Here is a 20,095-nt window from a genome sequence, read left to right as displayed (position 1 = left end):
ACTAGGCGATCATGGGGATAAGGTGAGTTAACTTTTTTATTTTTTTTAACCCTCCCAGCACTATTATACTAAGCATTCTGTAGTCAGAATGCTATTATTTTCCCTTATAACCATGTTATAAGGGAAAATAATACAGTGAATAGACTGTCACCTAGAACCCATGCGTGAAAATCGCACCGCATCCGCACTTGCTTGCGGATGCTTGCGATTTTCACGCAACCCCATTCATTTCTATGGGACCTGCGTTACGTGAAAAACGCAGAATATAGAACATGCTGCGATTTTCACGCAACGCATAAGTGTTGCGTGAAAATCACCGCTCATGTGAACAGCCCCATAGAAATGAATGGGTCAGGATTCAGTGCGGGTGCAATGCGTTCAACTCACGCATCGCACCCGCACGGAAATCTCGCCCGTGTGAAAGGGGCCTTAATTTGATCATGTGACTATACCCTGATGAGCCCTTTATTTGCAGCGCCTGCGAGACATCAGGTGACTACTAAGAGCCTAGTCACATGGGACTTTAGCCATATGACTTACGTTATGAAGCATGTTACTCCAAGTACGCTAATACGCACGCGCCACCTAATAATGTAGGAGGCGGTTACAATATGACGTCCCTATGGGGAAGTTATGTATGAGTTCTAACGATGCCCTCCAAATGGAGCGGAAGTAGGAAGCACACATTGCGCAAGCGCATTGACACAGACCCCACTCTGAGATCCTCATGTGAACCAAGGTATCCATTATGGTCATGATTGATGAATTATGTGTTTTTAATCATGTTTTTATGGATCACCTGTGCACTAATTACCAGTATGTAATCAATATTTTTTCCTGATCATTAATTATACTTATATGCTGTTATACCCAGTATATATATATATATATATATTTATGGACTTGTAGCAGTATTATAGTCCTCATTTTTCCACAGGTAGTTTAGTTTCATGTAGCATATAACTATTCTGCCTATGCTATAGGGAAATAAATCTCATCATGTACCGACTTCCTTTCTCCTTGTGGTGGGTTTATGCTGATACAAAGAAGCCGATCTGAGAATACAGAGCTTCAGCATGAAGAATGAGGGAAGAAATATGCGACAGAGCAACAAACGGGAGAAAATAAATTGCAGGAATGCATTGTATATGAAGAAGTGGCTTGAAGTTTTTTTTTTTTTTTTTTTCATTTAGAGCATCCTTTAACTTTTCTCTAAAGCTCATTTATTACATTTCCAATATTAAAGGGGTTCTCCGGTATTTACATATTGATGACCTATCCTCAGGGTCTAAACACAGAACAGGTGCAAATCTCTTCATAGATATACAGTATCTGTTTCACACAGTCAGTATTTGTAAGCTAAAGGGCTCAGGCACACAAGCATGTCGTATTTTGCAGCCCGCAAAACACAGATGCCGGCCATCTGCGTTTTGCAATTTACAGAATGGGCGGCCCATGATAGAAATGCCTATTTTTGTCTGCAAAACTAACAAGAGTAGGACATGTTCCGTTTTTTTGCGGGGCCGCAGAATGGCGCAACGAATGCGGACAGAACGCAGGGTGCTGTCCGCATCTCTTGCAGCCCCTTTGAAGTGATTGGGTCCACATCCAAGCCGCAAAAAATGAGCCCAAAACCTGAAGTGGAACCTACAGAGAAATGTTTTGTCTCACTCACGTTTCTTCTTGTTGCATGTTGAAGCTCTACTTGGAACCTTGTTAAGATCCAGCCATGCTAAATATGATTTTTTTGCCATTTTTCAAGTTGTCTTAAACTTTTGATCAGGACTGTATATTTAAAAGATTTTTATTTTCCTATACACAACACAGTAAAAAGGCTTTTCCAGAATTTGTCTGGATCTCAGAAAGCTAAGAGCTCTTTCACACCTGCGTTCTTTTCTTCCGGCATAGAGTTCCGTCGTCGGGGCTCTATGCCGGAAGAATCCTGATCAGGATTATCCCCATGCATTCTGAATGGAGTGAAATCCGTTCAGGATGCATCAGGATGTCTTCAGTTCAGGACCGGAACGTTTTTTGGCCGGGGAAAATACCGCAGCATGCTGCGGTTTTTGCTCCGGCTAAAAATCCTGAAGACTTGCCGCAAGGCCGGATCCGGAATTAATGCCCATTGAAAGGCATTGATCCGGATTCGGCCTTAAGCTAAACGTCGTTTCGGCGCATTGCCGGATCCGACGTTTAGCTTTTTCTGAATGGTTACCATGGCTGCCGGAACGCTAAAGTCCTGGCAGCCATGGTAAAGTGTAGCGGGGAGTGGGGGAGCAGTATACTTACCGTCCGTGCGGCTCCCGGGGCGCTCCAGAGTGACGTCAGGGCGCCCCAAGCGCATGGATCACGTGATCGCATGGACACTTCATCCATGCGCATGGGGCGCTCTGACGTCACTCTGGAGCGCCCCGGGAGCCGCACGGACTGTAAGTATACTGCTCCCCCGCTCCCCGCTCCTACTATGGCAACCAGGACTTTAATAGCGTCCTGGGTGCCATAGTAACACTGAAAGCATTTTGAAGACGGATCCGTCTTCAAATGCTTTCAGTACACTTGCGTTTTTCCGGATCCGGCGTGTAATTCCGGCAAGTGGAGTACACGCCGGATCCGGACAACGCAAGTGTGAAAGAGGCCTAAGTCATGCAGTTCTCTCAATTATTTCTTCTACTGGAGTCACTGAAATAATGATATTTTTAAATTAGCAGCAGCATAATCTCACATATCAAGCTTTTATCAGCCGGTTAGCCTGTTTTTACAGCTGTTGCAACTATTTAGGATCTGGACCAAAGACCTTGATCCGGCCAGTGCAGTTTACTTTAGCTGTTACACAACGTTTTATTTCTGTAGCAGTCGTCTGCTTAGGCCACGTTCACTTATGCGCTAAGGTAATCTAGCAGTCTGTGCTGGAGTTACAGTATCTGGCATAGCTGATACCCTCAGGCACTGCCATATCCCCATTGACTATAATAGAACCTGACAGGGATCTGGCGGCTTTCCGGAATATATTGCAGCATACAGCATTAGTTGTCAGGCTGAAAGCCAGCATTTATGCCAGAAAGTCGTCAGATTCCATTGTAGTCAGTGGGGATCCGGTGGTGCCTGGCTAGGCTGGATATGGTAACCCTGGTAGTCGGATTACCTTAGCGCATATGTCAATGTAGCCCTAGAAGTAATTTATAGTTAATAAGAGGCCATTAATTTGCTATATTGGTATATTATTGAGGATTATATGGGCAGGACCTTTCATGTCTCGCCTGTTTTAGTAGCTACATGCATTCCCAATTTAATAATAATTCGGAAGCATCTATTCTTATTAGTCTATGTTCATATCTGTATTATTCCAGCTTGCAGTAAAGGTACAGATGAGTGTTACCAGTTGGGGGGTGTCCCTGCACAGTCTGACACCAGCCGCACTGAAGAGACCGAGTCAGACACACCCTCTTCTGGTAACACCCAGCAGTACCTTAACGCTGGGTTCAGACCTGAGCGTTCTGAAACGAGCGCTCTGTATGCGCGATTGTACGGGCGTTTACAAATGCGCATACAGAGACTGGCGTTCACACATTGTCGCGCGTTCCCGAATTTCTATGTGCGGGAACGCGCGACAAACGCCCAAAAAAAAGCTCAAGCACTTGTTTGAGCGTCAGGCGTTTTACAGCGCGATCGTACGCGCTGTAAAACGCCCAGGTGAGAACCATTCCCATAGGGAATCATTGGTTCTTGCCTGTTGTGCGTTTTACAGCGCGTAGGAACGCGCTGTAAAACGCTCAGGTGTGAACCCAGCGTTACTGCAGACTGTTGGCAATTTATTTGTGAGCTTCTAGCAGGAATAGTACAGGAATGGCACAACCAAGAGTCATAAGTATAGATGCTTCAGAATTATTACACGGGGGATGCAATTAGTTACTAAAACTGACATGTCAGGAGAGGTGACAGGTCCTCTTTAAGTAACGGCCTGAAGATTCAGGCCTCATTTACATGGCCATTTTCTAGGGTGGCCATATGCTTCACCCCGGGCACTCTAGCCAAGCCCACGACTCAGCTAAGCCGCACCCCAGCTGCCCGCAAAGGAGAAAAAGAAAGTACTGGAAGATCTAGCTCTACTGACTGACTGGGGGTGAGAGAAGCCTGTCAATCAGTCAGTTTGTGCCTGCAGCTCACATTCAGACTGCACAATGCTGCTGTCTGAGCATGAGCTGCTGAAAAGGAGGACAACCCTGCATCCATCCGAGCCCTGTGCCAGACAAGGAGTCAGAAAACCGGACTGTCTGGCCACCCTACCATTTTCAGAGCCAATAATAGTCTATGTGGCCATTTACATGTAGTTTTTTAACGGCCAGTGAATAGCCGTCGCCAAAAAATAGAACATGTCCTATTTTTGGCAATTTTCACGGACAGGCGAACCCCATTGAAATCGATGGGCCTGTTTTTAACAGGCATATAGAAGGTAGTTCACCTGTCTAACAGCTACAAGGCCCTTTCTGGAGTTAAAATAAAACATAAAATTACCTCATCCACTTGAAAGCTCAGGGACACACGCTCCTCACTCACTGGAGGCAGCAGGACCTGACGCTCCACGCGTGATGATGTCACATGATCATGCTGGGAGAGCAGGCCCTGCAGCATCAAGTGCCTGTGGTGAGGTATTTTTGTTGCCACTATACTGGTAGGCCCTAAGAGGGGCATTAAAAATACTTGGGTACACTAAGAAGAGCCTCATATATAATGGGAAGCATTAGAAGGGCTCTATATATACATGGGGCACCAAAAGGGGCCTTATATATACTTGGGGGCACTAATAGAGTCATTATTCAAAGTGGAGGCACTACGGGGGCCATTTAATGTTTAGGGGCACTATGTATACTGAGGACACTGCAGGGGTTGGGATATAAAAAAAAAAAATCTATGAAATTCATCCGTTTTTAATGGTTGTTTTTTAACAGCTGGTAAAAACGGATGCAAAGTGGCCATTAAAAGCAGATAGATGAAAATGAATGTACAAACTGACGCAAAATTGCCATGAAAAACTGACAGTTATTCTGTTTTTAACCGCCTCCGGACCACCTAACGCAGATGTGCGGTCCGGAGGCGGCAGCCCTGCGCAGAGTGACGCATATACGCGTCATCTCGCGAGGGCCGAGATTTCCTGTGAACGCGTGCACAGGAACTGAAGGTAAGAGAGTGGATCTCCAGCCTGCCAGCGGCGATCGCTCGCTGGCAGGCTGGAGATGTGATTTTTTTTAACCCCTAACAGGTATATTAGACGCTGTTTTGATAACCGCGTCTAATATACCTGCTACCTGGTCCTCTGGTGGTCCCTTTTGTTTGGATCGACCACCAGAGGACACAGGTAGCTCAGTAAAGTCGCACCAAACACCACACTACACTACACCCCCCCCCCCCCCGTCACTTATTAACCCCTTATGAACCCATGATCACCCATGATCACCCCATATAAACTCCCTGATTACCCCCCTGTCATTGATCACCCCCCTGTCATTGATCACCCCCCTGTCAGGCTCCGTTCAGACGTCCCTATGATTTTTACGGATCCAGGGATACATGGATCGGATCTGCAAAACACATACGGACGTCTGAATGGAGCCTTACAGGGGGGTGATCAATGACCGGCGGGTGATCGCCCATATAGATTCCCTGATCACCCCCTGTCATTGATCACCCCCCTGTAAGGCTCCAATATACCTGCTACCTGGTCCTCTGGTGGTCCCTTTTGTTTGGATCGACCACCAGAGGACACAGGTAGCTCAGTAAAGTCGCACCAAACACCACACTACACTACACCCCCCCTGTCACTTATTAACCCCTTATGAACCCCTGATCACCCATGATCACCCCATATAAACTCCCTGATCACCCCCCTGTCATTGATCACCCCCCTGTCAGGCTCCGTTCAGACGTCCGTATGATTTTTACGGATCCACGGATACATGGATCGGATCCGCAAAACGCATACGGACGTCTGAATGCAGCCTTACAGGGGGAGATCAATGACAGGCGGGTGATCACCCATATAGATTCCCTGATCACCCCCTGTCATTGATCACCCCCCTGTCATTGATCACCCCCCTGTAAGGCTCCATTCAGATGTCCGTATGATTTTTACGGATCCACGGATACATGGATTGGATCCGCAAAACGCATACGGACGTCTGAATGCAGCCTTACAGGGGGGTGATCAATGACAAGGGGGTGATCACGCATATAGACTTCCTGATCACTTCCCTGTCATTGATCACCCCCCTGTCATTGATCACCCCCCTGTAAGGCTCCATTCAGACGTCCGTATGATTTTTACGGATACATGGATTGGATCCGCAAAACGCATACGGACATCTGAATGCAGCCTTACAGGGGGGTGATCAATGACAGGCGGGTGATCACCCATATACAGACGTGGACAAAATTGTTGGTACCCTTTGGTCAATGAAAGAAAAAGTCACAATGGTCACAGAAATAACTTTAATCTGACAAAAGTAATAATAAATTAAAATTCTATAAATGTTAACCAATGAAAGTCAGACATTGTTTTTCAACCATGCTTCAACAGAATTATGTAAAAAAATAAACTCATGAAACAGGCATGGACAAAAATGATGGTACCCCTAGAAAACACAGAACATAATGTGACCAAAGGGACATGTTAATTCAAGGTGTGTCCACTAATTAGCATCACAGGTGTCTACAACCTTGTAATCAGCCATTGGGCCTATATATATGGCTCCAGGTAATCACTGTGTTGTTTGGTGATATGGTGTGTACCACACTCGACATGGACCAGAGGAAGCAAAGGAAAGAGCTGTCTCAAGAGATCAGAAAGAAAATTATAGACAAGCATGTTAAAGGTAAAGGCTATAAGACCATCTCCAAGCAACTAGATGTTCCTGTGAGTACAGTTGCACATATTATTCATAAGTTTAAGATCCATGGGACTGTAGCCAACCTCCCTGGACGTGGCCGCAGGAGGAAAATTGATGACAAATCTAAGAGACGGATAATCCGAATGGTAACAAAAGAGCCTAGAAAGACTTCTAAAGAGATTCAAGGTGAACTTCATGCTCAAGGAACATCAGTGTCAGATCGCACCATCCGTCGTTGTTTGAGCCAAAGTGGACTACATGGGAGACGACCAAGGAGGACACCATTGTTGAAAACGAATCATAAAAAAGCAAGACTGGAATATGCCAAACTACATGTTGACAAGCCACAAAGCTTCTGGGAGAATGTCCTGTGGACAGATGAGACAAAAATCGAAGTTTTTGCCAAGGCACATCAGCTGTATGTTCACAGACGAAAAAATGAAGCATATCAAGAAAAGAACACTGTCCCTACTGTGAAACATGGAGGAGGCTCTGTTATGTTCTGGGGCTGCTTTGCTGCGTCTGGCACAGGGTGTCTTGAATCTGTGCAGGGTACAATGAAATCTCAAGACTATCAAGGAATTCTAGAGAGAAATGTACTAGCCAGTGTCAGAAAGCTTGGTCTCAGTCGCAGGTCATGGGTCTTGCAACAGGACAATGACCCAAAACACACCGCTAAAAACACCCAAGAATGGCTAAGAGGAAAAAATTGGACTATTCTAAAGTGGCCTTCTATGAGCCCTGACCTCAATCCTATTGAGCATCTTTGGAAGGAGCTGAAACATGCAGTCTGGAAAAGGCACCCTTCAAACCGGACACAACTGGAGCAGTTTGCTCATGAGGAGTGGGCCAAAATACCTGCTGAGAGGTGCAGATGTCTCATTGACAGTTACAGGAAGCGTTTGATTGCAGTGATTGCCTCAAAAGGTTGCGCAACAAAATATTAAGTTAGGGGTACCATCATTTTTGTCCATGCCTGTTTCATGAGTTTATTTTTTTACATAATTCTGTTGAAGCATGGTTGAAAAACAATGTCTGACTTTCATTGGTTAACATTTATAGAATTTTAATTTATTATTACTTTTGTCAGATTAAAGTTATTTCTGTGACCATTGTGACTTTTTCTTTCATTGACCAAAGGGTACCAACAATTTTGTCCACGTCTGTAGATTCCCTGATCACCCCCTGTCATTGATCACCCCCTGTAAGGCTCCATTCAGACGTCCGTATGCGTTTTGTGGATCCGATCCATGTATCCGTGGATCCGTAAAAATCATACAGACGTCTGAATGGAGCCTTACAGGGGGGTGATCAATGACAGGGGGGTGATCACCCCATATAGACTCCCTGATCACCCCCCTGTCATTGATCACCCCCTGTAAGGCTCCATTCAGACATTTTTTTTGGCCCAAGTTAGCGGAAATTTTTTTTTAATTTTTTTTTTATTTATTTTTTCTTACTAGGTCTCATATTCCACTAACTTGTGTCAAAAAATAAAATCTCACATGAACTCACCATACCCCTCACGGAATCCATTCCAGACTTCTCATGCTTTCGGGCCCCTAAAATGCCAGGGCAGTATAAATACCCCACAAGTGACCCCATTTCGGAAAGAAGACACCCCAAGGTATTCCGTGAGGGGCATATTGAGTCCATGAAAGATTGAAATTTTTGTCCCAAGTTAGCGGAAAGGGAGACTTTGTGAGAAAAAAAAAAAAAAAAATCTATTTCCGCTAACTTGTGCCAAAAAAAAAAAATATTCTATGAACTCTCCATGCCCCTCATTGAATACCTTGGGGTGTCTTCTTTACAAAATGGGGTCACATGTGGGGTATTTATACTGCCCTGGCTTTTTAGGGGCCCGAAAGCGTGAGATGAAGTCTGGGATCTAAATGTCTAAAAATGCCCCCCTAAAAGGAATTTGGGCCGCTTTGCGCATCTAGGCTGCAAAAAAGTGTCACGCATCTGGTATGGGGAATGTGTTTTGGGGTGTCATTTTACATATACCCATGCTGGGTGAGATAAATATCTTGGTCAAATGCCAACTTTGTATAAAAAAAATGGGAAAAGTTGTCTTTTGCCAAGATATTTCTCTCACCCAGCATGGGTATATGTAAAATGACACCCCAAAACACATTCCCCAACTTCTCCTGAGTACGGCGATACCAGATGTGTGACACTTTTTTGCCGCCTAGGTGGGCAAAGGGGCACACATTCCAAAGTGCACCTTTCGGATTTCACAGGTCATTTTTTACACATTTTGATTTCAAACTACTTCGCACACATATGGGCCCCTAGAATGCCAGGGCAGTATAACTACCCCACAAGTGACCCCATTTTGGAAAGAAGACACCCCAAGGTATTCCGTGAGGGGCATGGCGAGTTCCTAGAATTTAGAATTTTTTATTTTCTGTCACAAGTTAGCGGAAAATGATGATTTTATTATTATTATTTTTTTTCTTACAAAGTCTCATATTCCACTAACTTGTGACAAAAAATAAAAAAATTCTAGGAACTCGCCATGCCCCTCACGGAATACCTTGGGGTGTCTTCTTTCCAAAATGGGGTCACTTGTGGGGTAGTTATACTGCCCTGGCAATTTAGGGGCCCAAATGTGTGAGAAGTACTTTGCAATCAAAATGTGTAAAAAATGGCCTGCGAAATCCGAAAGGTGCACTTTGGAATGTGTGCCCCTTTGCCCACCTTGGCTGCAAAAAAGTATCACACATGTGGTATCGCCGTACTCAGGAGAAGTTGGGCAATGTGTTTTGGGGTGTCATTTTACATATACCCATGCTGGGTGAGATAAATATCTTGCCAAATGCCAACTTTGTATAAAAAAAATGGGAAAAGTTGTCTTTTGCCAAGATATTTCTCTCACCCAGCATGGGTATATGTAAAATGACACCCCAAAACACATTCCCCAACTTCTCCTGAGTACGGCGATACCAGATGTGTGACACTTTTTTGCAGCCTAGGTGGGCAAAGGGGCACATATTCCAAAGTGCACCTTTCGGATTTCACCGGTCATTTTTTACAGATTTTGATTGCAAACTACTTCTCACACATTTGGGCCCCTAAATTGCCAGGGCAGTATAACTACGCCACAAGGGACCCCATTTTGGAAAGAAGACACCCCAAGGTATTCCCTGAGGGGCATGGCGAGTTCCTAGAATTTTTTATTTTTTGTCGCAAGTTAGTGGAATATGAGACTTTGTAAGAAAAAAAAATAAAAAATAAAAATCATCATTTTCCGCTAACTTGTGACAAAAAATAAAAAGTTCTATGAACTCACTATGCCCATCAGCGAATACCTTAGGGTGTCTACTTTCCGAAATGGGGTCATTTGTGGGGGTTTTCTACTGTCTGGGCATTGTAGAACCTCAGGAAACATGACAGGTGCTCAGAAAGTCAGAGCTGCTTCAAAAAGCGGAAATTCACATTTTTGTACCATAGTTTGTAAACGCTATAACTTTTACCCAAACCATTTTTTTTTATCAAAGACATGTAGAACAATAAATTTAGCGAAAAATTTATATATGGATGTCGTTTTTTTGGCAAAATTTTACAGCTGAAAGTGAAAAATGTCATTTTTTTGCTAAAAAATCGTTACATTTTGATTAATAACAAAAAAAGTAAAGATGTCAGCAGCAATGAAATACCACCAAATGAAAGCTCTATTAGTGAGAGGAAAAGGAGGTAAAATTCATTTGGGTGGTAAGTTGCATGACCGAGCGATAAACGGTGAAAGTAGTGTAGTGCAGAAGTGTAAAAAGTGGCCTGGTCATTAAAGGGGTTTCAGCTAGCGGGGTTGAAGTGGTTAATATACATTTTATTTTCCCTGTCCTGCGAATGTATCCTAACAGAACATGTAGAGCTTGCAAGTACATTCACAAAGTTTACACAGTGGCAAAATACACAATGAATCCATGGCAAAAATCTGAATGTGTTACATATGGATTTGTGACATAATTCATACACTCTATTCATTGCAAAGGGGGAAATAAACAGCATAAATTTATATGATATCCACAGCATATGAATGAGATTGATCAAATCTAATCTAAACTATACAGGTACTGTAATATGCTGTGGATTTTATGCATTCAGTTCTGCAATGGAAAATCTGCAGAATACTGGCCATGTTAGAACATATTCTGAGGTTTAATGCACACAACAACATTTTAGTTCAGTTTTGTACTAAGCTTTTAATCTTTATTCCTCCTCCTGTGTATAGGGGACAACTATTAGATCAATGGGGGGTCCTACTGCTGGGACCCCCACCAACCACAAGAATGGGGCCCCAAATCCCCTGCAGCCTGAAATGAATGGAGCATGCGTACAGCCGCTCCATTCATTTCTATGGGAGTTCAGGAGATAGCCGAGCACTCTTAACTAGAATACCCCTTTAAAGGGAACCTGTCATCAACTTTATGCTGATCTCACTGAGGACAGCATATATTAGTGACAGAAATGCTGATGTCAGCGGTGTCACTCATGAGCTAATAGTAAGTGGTTGCTGAGAACCAGCATCATAATCATTGCAGCCCAGGCCTTGAGAAGAGTCACATCTACCTGAGAAGAGTCCTGGTTATACATAATCTCCTTCTCTCCTCGCCCATCTGCTGATGATTGGCAGTTCTCTCCTAGAGAGAAAGGGAGAAAACTAGGTAGAAGACTGTCAGTCATCAGCAGGTGGGCAGGAGAGCAGGAATTCATGAATAACCAGGACTCTTCTCAGGTGGCCGGGACTCTTTTCCAGGCCCAGTCTGCAATGATTGTGAGGTTGGTTCTCGGCAACCACTTACTTTTAACGTATACATGACAAACCTCTGAAATCAACTCGCCTGTCTCTACTTTTTTCTGCCGGTAGTAAGGGCACCATAAAGTTGATGACAGATTCCCTTTAAAAAAGTTGGCAACCCCCTTCCTCTCCTGAGCAGACCTGCAAAGGGAGGAATACTTACCTGCTTCCCTGTGCTGGCTCCCAGCATCTTCATTCAATGATCTCAACTGCTCCCTGGATTTAAACTTCCTGTTCGACGCTGCTGCAGCATTGACCTGCTCCCACGTAACCACAGGATGCAAGAGGAGCAGGTCACCACTGTGGCCAGCGATTGTCTGCAGTGGCGTCAAACAGGAAGCTTACATCCAGGGAGCCTAGCGGAGCAGCCGAGGCTGTGGAATGAAGTAGCTGTGAACCAGCGCCGGGAAACAAGTTTTTTGATTGAAACACCTTTATTACAATCAGTCGTCATACATACATACTTTAGTACTGTGACGCAGCACAGGCCACGAATCAGTACATAATAAATTACAAGTATTCGTCTTTGCGAGCATGGCATTGTTATGTAAAGTACAGGCTACCCTACACTATACATCGCAATGAATGCTACACTAGCATACCTATTCAATCACAAAACCTCCCAACAGAAGCATTTAGACAGTGATGAGGGGAGAGGAAGTGGGAAGGAGGGGGTAGGGAGGGGGAATCACATGCCCAAGGCTTTATTGAGAGGACAAATACAAACGGGGGGGAGAGGGGGGAAGGAGAGGGGTTTAGTCCTCTTCTTCTTCGTCAACGTCCGAGATGTTGTAGTCCCGCAACAGACTATGGATAAGTCTGCGGCAGTCCAGGACGGACTTGTTCTCCCTCCTGAGGATGAGCCGGTTCCTAGCAAACCAAATAGCGTCCTTAAAACAGTTCATAAGGCGCCAGGCCTCCTGGATGGCTCCAACAGTATGAATCCCAGGAAATAGTCCATACAGCACCGAAGTGCATTGCAGGCTGTTCCTGGGCACAGAGTCTTTGAGTTCATGTTCCAGGGCGTCCAACAGGCGCTGTGCAAAGGGGCACTCCCAAAACAGGTGGTAAGATGTTTCCTCCACGAAAGGGCACCTGGGGCAGTACCCGGTTTTGCACAGATTGCGGGCATGCATGAATGACCGGATGGGCAGTCCGCCCTGAATGGCCATCCATGACAAGTCCTTATGCCCGTTGGTCAACCTGTTTGACGACACATTAGTCCAAACTGTCTCTACGGTGTCGTCCTGGATCCCTGGAATTGACTCCACCACGTCCTTTGCTCTGATGAGCTTGTGGATAGTTTTTGGCTTCCACAAGTCGGGTTTGAGGCCCTCCAGTTGGTGTTCCCTCACAAACCTGACGACGTCCCCGTAGAACCAGGGAGCGTGCCAGTTGTAAGGGATGGAGCTGTCCCACTTGTCCCAGCCCATGCCCCTCCAGAGAGGCAGGAGGAAAAAAGCGGGACATAGCCTTGCCCGCAGAGCCGTTAGCAGTTCTCAGAGTCCGACGAACGCTGTCACAAACAAAGGCGATCCGCAGTAAAGTGGGCAGGTCCGGTATGCCCTTTCCGCCCTTGCGGGGCTCTTTGTACATGATGGCTCGTTTCACTCTGTCCATCTTAGATCCCCAGATGAAGCGAAACACTGTCCTGGTGATGGCCCTGGAAACGGTGGCAAGAGGGGGTCATGCCTGTGCGGTGTACTGGAGCACAGGCAAAACTTCATTCGCAGGACGAGTGCTTTCCCTTCAATCGTGAGGTGTCTAAGGCTCCACAGTCCGATTCTTTGGTTGACTTTGGCCAAGCGTTCTTCCCAAGACTTGAGGGCTGCGCCTTCCTTCCCGAACCAGACTCCCAGAATTTTGATGAAGCCCGATTTGGTTGGTAAATGGGAAGGGGGCAGAAGAGGCCAGTTGCCAGTCCCCGAAGAGCATGGCTTCTGACTTGCCGCAGTTGACTTTGGCCCCTGAAGCTTGTCCGAACTCCTCGCAGGTCTGGACAAGTGCAGTCACCGAACGCCGATCAGTGCAGAAGACGGTCACGTCATCCATGTACAGCGAGCACTTGACCTCGTAGTGTCCTGGTGCGGTGATCCCTCTGATCTCTCCATTCTGCCGGATAGACTCCGCGAAGGGTTCTATAACACAAACAAAAAGGAGAGGTGAAAGAGGGCAGCCTTGTCTGACCCCAGAGAGGACAGAGAAGGGGTCAGTCTTCCAGCCGTTCACCAACACCGTGCTGCAAATGTCAAAGTACATCAGGTCAACAAAAGAACAGAACCTCCTGCCTAGACCTAGCCTGCGCAGCGCCTTGCCCATAAACTCATGAGAGACCCGGTCGAATGCCTTCTCCTGGTCCAGGCTGACCAGGGCGGCATGAACACGGCGGTCCTGGATGTAGTGCACCGTGTCTCTCACAAGAGCGAGGCTGTCTGCGATCCTGCGGCCTGGAATGCCGCAGGTTTGGTCCGGGTGGACGATTCCGCCGATGACGACCTTCAGCCGGTTGGCCAGTACCTTGGCGAGGATCTTGTAGTCCACGTTCAGGAGAGAGATGGGACGCCAGTTTTTCAGGTCACATCTCTCCCCCTTCCGCTTATACAGGATCGTGATCATTCCTTCCCTCAAGGATGGGGGCATTGTACCCTCCACCACCATCTCCTCATAGAGTTCCAACAGGTCCGGACAGATCAGGTCCCCCAGCGCTACATAGAGCTCCGCTGGGAGGCCGTCACTGCCCGGGGTCCTGCCGGACCTAAAGGATCTAGCGGCAGAGAGCACCTCGCCCACCGTCAGAGGGTCATCCATGGCCTCCGCACCTGCCGGATCAAGATGGTTAGTGATACCTGACAGGAATTTATCGGCGGCCTTCTGGTCGGTGTTCCTCAGGGAGTAGAGGTCGCTGTAGTAGTCTGTGACGACTCCCATTACTTCCTCCTTCCCTGAACGCATGTTGCCGTCTTTGTCTCGAAGTTCGTTCAGGGGCGTTTGGCCGGCGTGGAGTTTCCTGAAAAAGAACGAGTTACACTTCTCATCCCTATCCAGGTTTTCCACTTTGGAACGGAAGACGATTAGCTTGGATTCCTCCTCAAAGTGCCTTTTCAGGTTCTTTTTGGCCCCCTCCAGCTCCTCCCTAACGCTCCAGCCGCACCGGTGAAGGTCTTGCAGGGACCGCAGCTCCTGCTGCAGCGCTCTGAAGGCCCTTTTCTTCTCACACGCCTGGTGTTGTTGCTTGGCCTGAAAGAAACAACGAAACTGGACTTTAACATACTCCCACCAGTCACTAGTCTGTTTGAACAAGCACTTGACATTCCGCCAGGCTATGTAGACCTCCCTAAGTTCCGCAAGCACATCCTCGCGATTCAGCAGGGCGCAGTTCAGTTTCCAGGACCCTCGGCCGGGGGGAAACCCGGTGCCTAGGGTGCACTGGACCTGAATGGCCCTGTGATCGGAGAAGAAGCAAGGGACCATAGAGTGCCTACACTGCCTGACTGCCCGAGAGGTAAACACAAAGTCGATCCGAGAACGAAGTGAGCCATTGGGTCGGCTCCACGTGTAATTAATGGAGCCTTTCCCCATGGATCCCACAACGTCCTGCAGACGCGCCTCGGTCACCATCTCAATGAGCAGTTTGGAAGTGACATCAAGCTTGCTTGACGTCCCGGAGCTGCGTCCGTCCTCCTCGATCGGGCAGTTGAAATCCCCGGCCATCACTACGGTCCTAGTGGTGGCGAGTTGCAGTCGGAGGGCCTGGAAGAGCTCCAGTCGCTCACCCTTGTCAGGGGGGGCGTACACGTTGATGAGCCTAACCGGCTCTCCCGCCCAGGAGCCGTCTACGACAAGTAGTCTGCCGCAGACGAGCTCCTGGACGGAGTTAAGTGTGAACGCGTTTCCCCTGAGGAGGATGGCAACCCCGGCCGACTTACAGTCGCCACCACCGGACCAGTAGGAGGAGCCGTGGGACCACTCCCTGGCCAGATGGTTGTGTGACCTAGAGGGGGGCAAAGAACACTCCTGTAACATAAACACGTCGGCAACCTGTGCAGTAAGAAAGGTTAGTACCGTCTGACGTCTGAACCTGTCCCTGATGCTCCTAACATTGATGGTAAAAAGGTTAAAATTCGCCATCATGTGAGAGAAAGAAAGAGGTTAGCGGAAACGATACATCTTAGTTACCACTCCGGTCGTCCGGCGGCTTCTCGGTTTCTTGTCCGCTGTCTGGGGGTTGCCCCTGCAACAGCGCAAAGTTGGCTACGATCTCCTCTAGGGTTATCTGTAGCCGTATCGGGTCGGCGGTTGCTCCATTGGCCACTATTTCCTCCACCTCGGTCTCATCGAGGCTAACGGGGGGTGGAGGGTTTGCTGTTGGGGGTCCTCGTTGGTGGCCACCGGTTCTTCCGTCTGCTGCTCTGTTTCCTCTTTGTCGGGTGAGGCCCCGTCCTCTACCTCGACCATCTTCTTTTTAGAGTGGTCAGCGATGGGGCTGTCCCTCTCCTTTCTCTTCCCTTTCCTGACCTCTGGGGAGACAAGAGGGGGAAAATCCTCCAAAGAGAGGGCTGCGGCAGCTGGAGGAGGGGTTAGTGCTGCTGCAGTGGTGACAATGGGGCGGGTTGGGCTTGGGGCGGTGGGGGGTGCCACCAAGGTAATGGGCAGTTGGATAAGGGAATCCTCAGTGGTGGCAACGACAGGGCGGGAGGGGGGCCGGGAGAGGGGGGGGGGGCGGAAGCGTGGCCTAGGGCAGGTGTCTGCTTACCCTCCTTCTGTTTGGACTCCTTCACTTTGGGTCTTGTTGCTGTCGGAGGTGCGGCTACGGTGGGTTTCCCGCTGGCCGGTGCTCCAGCTGCGACCGCTGCCCAGGTGCGTTCTCTTTGTGGGCAGTCTTTGTAGATGTGTGAAGCCAGTCCGCACAGGTTGCATGCCGTCTTCTTAGGGCAGTCCCGGGTTTCGTGCCCTGCCACACGACAGATCGAGCAGGCCGCTTCCTTGCAGTCACTCTGCCTATGCCCCTTCTTGCCACATTTCCTGCAGGTCTGCGGCATGTCGGTGTAATAGATGAGCACTTGGGAGTTGCCTAGCGAGAAGGTCGGGGGTAGGTGTTGCACTCCGTCCGGGTCTGTGGGGTCCCTGTTCAGACGGACGATGACTGACCACTTGCCGGTCCAGAAGCCGTTTCCGTCAAGGATGTGGGTGGGGTCCCTCATCACGGTGCAGAAACGCTTCAGGTAGGTGACGATATCCTGGCCTGGGATGTGTGGGTTCCGCATGGCGACGGTTACTCTCCTTTCTTCTCTCTGGACTGGGCAGCTGCCCACAAAGCGTCGAAACGGGAAGTCCGGCTGTGCGGCTTTCACCATCTCCCAGTACCTCTTGCAGATGGCCACGGAAGCGAAGGTTATCCAGAACACCCCAGCGAAGAGGGAGTGGATGCTTGTCACCTCCGGTTTGGCAAATCCCTGCTCCAGGACCATCTTCTTGCCAAACACATCCTGGCTCAGGTCCGGCGCTCTCCCGTCCACTTCTTTTAGCTTTAGGACGACCGTCTGCCTCATCCAGGGCTCCAGGGGAGCGGAGCCGGGACCGGGCTTCTGGCCTTCCTGTTGCCTCGGAGGGGCGGTCGCCACCGGGTCTGCAGCCGATGAAGTGGAGGCTGAAGGGTCCTGGAGGGCCTCTGCCGTGGCCTTTCTTCGTTCTGCGGTCTTCTTAGTCTTCTTCTTGGAAGGCTTGGCGGTTGAGGTTGAGGCCATGGCTTCTTCCTTCTTCCTGCCTTCGTCTCCCAGGAACGTCTTCTTGCTGGGCAGAGCTTCTTCCGGGGAAGGGCGGAGCTTCTTCCGGGGGAGGGCTTCGCCTTTTCCTCGTCGGGGTTCCCCGAGGCCGGAGTCTTCAGGCCGGAGTCTTCAGTCCTCGTCGTCGGGGTTCCTCGTCGAGTCTTCGCAAAGTCTTCTCCTGAATCGCAGTCGGAGAAGTTCTTCCAGGCGCCGTATTCGGGCTGTCGAGATCCAAGTAAGTACTGTCTAACGTCGTACACCAAGACTATTAAGCCACAGGCCAAGAGGAGGTCGGAGACCAGAGCACTCTTGTTCCCTGGGGAATAGCCCTACACCCAATAGCAGCAGTGAGCTGAAGCTGAATTAAATCAACGATGCTCAAAGGCAGAGTGCAGGGGGTACCCACAAGGACCTGGGCCGGCAAGAAAAGGCAGACTGATAAGAACAGATACCACACTTGATCTTAGCCAAAAGGCAGAGAAGCGATCGGGACTCTTTTCCAGGCCCAGTCTGCAATGATTGTGAGGTTGGTTCTCGGCAACCACTTACTTTTAACGTATACATGACAAACACCACTGCGGCCAGCGATTGTCTGCAGTGGCGTCAAACAGGAAGCTTACATCCAGGGAGCCTAGCGGAGCAGCCGAGGCTGTGGAATGAAGTAGCTGTGAACCAGCGTCGGGAAACAAGTAGGTCTGCTCAGAACGGGGGTTTGCCAAAACCCCACCACCCTCCACAAAGTTGCACAATCCCTTTAGAGGGTTTTTCCAATCAAGATAACTTATCCCCTATTCACAGAATAGGTGATAAGTATCTGATCAGTGGGGCTCCAATCACTGGGGAATGAAGCGACAGTCACACCTGTGCCGCTGCTCCATTCAACTCAGTGGGGGTGCCAGAGATACAGTACAGACCAAAATTTTGGACACACCTTCTCATTCAAAGACTTTTCTTTATTTTCATGACTATGAAAATTGTAGATTCACACTGAAGGCATCCAAACTATGAATTAACACATGTGGAATTATATACATAACAAAAAAGTGTGAAACAACTGAAAATATGTCATATTCTAGGTTCTTCAAAGTAGCCACCTTTTGCTTTGATTACTGCTTTGCACACTCTTGGCATTCTCTTGATGAGCTTCAAGAGGTAGTCATCTGAAATGGTTTTCACTTCACAGGTGTGCCCTGTCAAGTTTAATAAGTGGGATTTCTTGCCTTATAATTGGAGTTGGGACCATCAGTTGCGTTGTGGAGAAGTCAGGTGGATACACAGCTGATAGTTCTACTGAATAGACTGTTAGAATTTGTATTATGGCAAGAAAAAAGCAGCTAAGTAAAGAAAAACGAGTGGCCATCATTACTTTAAGAAATGAAGGTCAGTCAGTCCGAAAAATTGGGAAAACTTTAAAAGTGTCCCCAAGTGCAGTCACAAAAACCATCAAGCACTACAAAGAAACTGTCTCACATGCGGACCGCCCCAGGAAAGGAAGACCAAGAGTCACCTCTGCTGCGGAGGATAAGTTCATCCGAGTCACCAGCCTCAGAAATCGCAGGTTAACAGCAGCTCAGATTAGAGACCAGGTCAATGCCACACAGATTTCTAGCAGCAGACACATCTCTAGAACAACTGTTAAGAGGAGACTGTGTGAATCAGGCCTTCATGGTAGAATATCTGCTAGGAAACCACTGCTAAGGACAGGCAACAAGCAGAAGAGACTTGTTTGGGCTAAAGAACACAAAGAATGGACATTAGACCAGTGGAAATCTGTGCTTTGGTCTGATGAGTCCAAATTTGAGATCTTTGGTTCCAACCACTGTGTCTTTGTGCGACGCAGAAAAGGTGAACGGATGGACTCTACATGCCTGGTTCCCACCGTGAAGCATGGAGGAGGAGGTGTGATGGTGTGGGGGTGCTTTGCTGGTGACACTGTTGGGGATTTATTCAAAATTGAAGGTATACTGAACCAGCATGGCTACCACAGCATCTTGCAGCGGCATGCTATTCCATCCGGTTTGATTTTAGTTGGACCATCATTTATTTTTCAACAGCACAATAACCCCAAACACACCTCCAGGCTGTGTAAGGGCTATTTGACCATGAAGGAGATTGATGGGGTGCTGCGCCAGATGACCTGGCCTCCACAGTCACCGGACCTGAACCTAATGGAGATGGTTTGGGGTGAGCTAGACCGCAGAGTGAAGGCAAAAGGGCCAACAAGTGCTAAGCATCTCTGGGAACTCCTTCAAGACTGTTGGAAGACCATTTAAGGTGACTACCTCTTGAAGCTCATCAAGAGAATGCCAAGAGTGTGCAAAGCAGTAATCAAAGCAAAAGGTGGCTACTTTGAAGAACCTAGAATATGACATATTTTCAGTTGTTTCACACTTTTTTTGTTATGTATATAATTCCACATGTGTTAATTCATAGTTTTGATGCCTTTAGTGTGAATCTACAATTTTCATAGTCATGAAAATAAAGAAAACTCTTTGAATGAGATGGTGTGTCCAAACTTTTGGTCTGTACTGTAGGTGAGCACTTGTACTCGGCTATTTCTAGCAATCCCATAGAGTTGAATGGTGTGGCTGACACAGATGTCTGCTGCTCCATTCAAACAGGGGGCATGGGCCCCCGTTCTAGTA

General features: G+C 47.8%; 1 pseudogene; it reads right to left on the bottom strand.

Annotated features, from left to right (window-relative positions):
- Nucleotides 1–17,791: 17,791 nt before the first annotated feature.
- Nucleotides 17,792–17,937, bottom strand: LOC122942871 (annotated as a pseudogene).
- Between the last annotated feature and the right edge of the window lie 2,158 nt (nucleotides 17,938–20,095).

The sequence above is a fragment of the Bufo gargarizans genome, chromosome 6, assembly GCF_014858855.1.
Source record: "Bufo gargarizans isolate SCDJY-AF-19 chromosome 6, ASM1485885v1, whole genome shotgun sequence".
Lineage (NCBI taxonomy): Eukaryota > Metazoa > Chordata > Amphibia > Anura > Bufonidae > Bufo > Bufo gargarizans.
The sequence above is the reverse complement of the archived record's forward strand: the minus strand, read 5'-3'. Positions and strand labels throughout refer to the sequence as shown.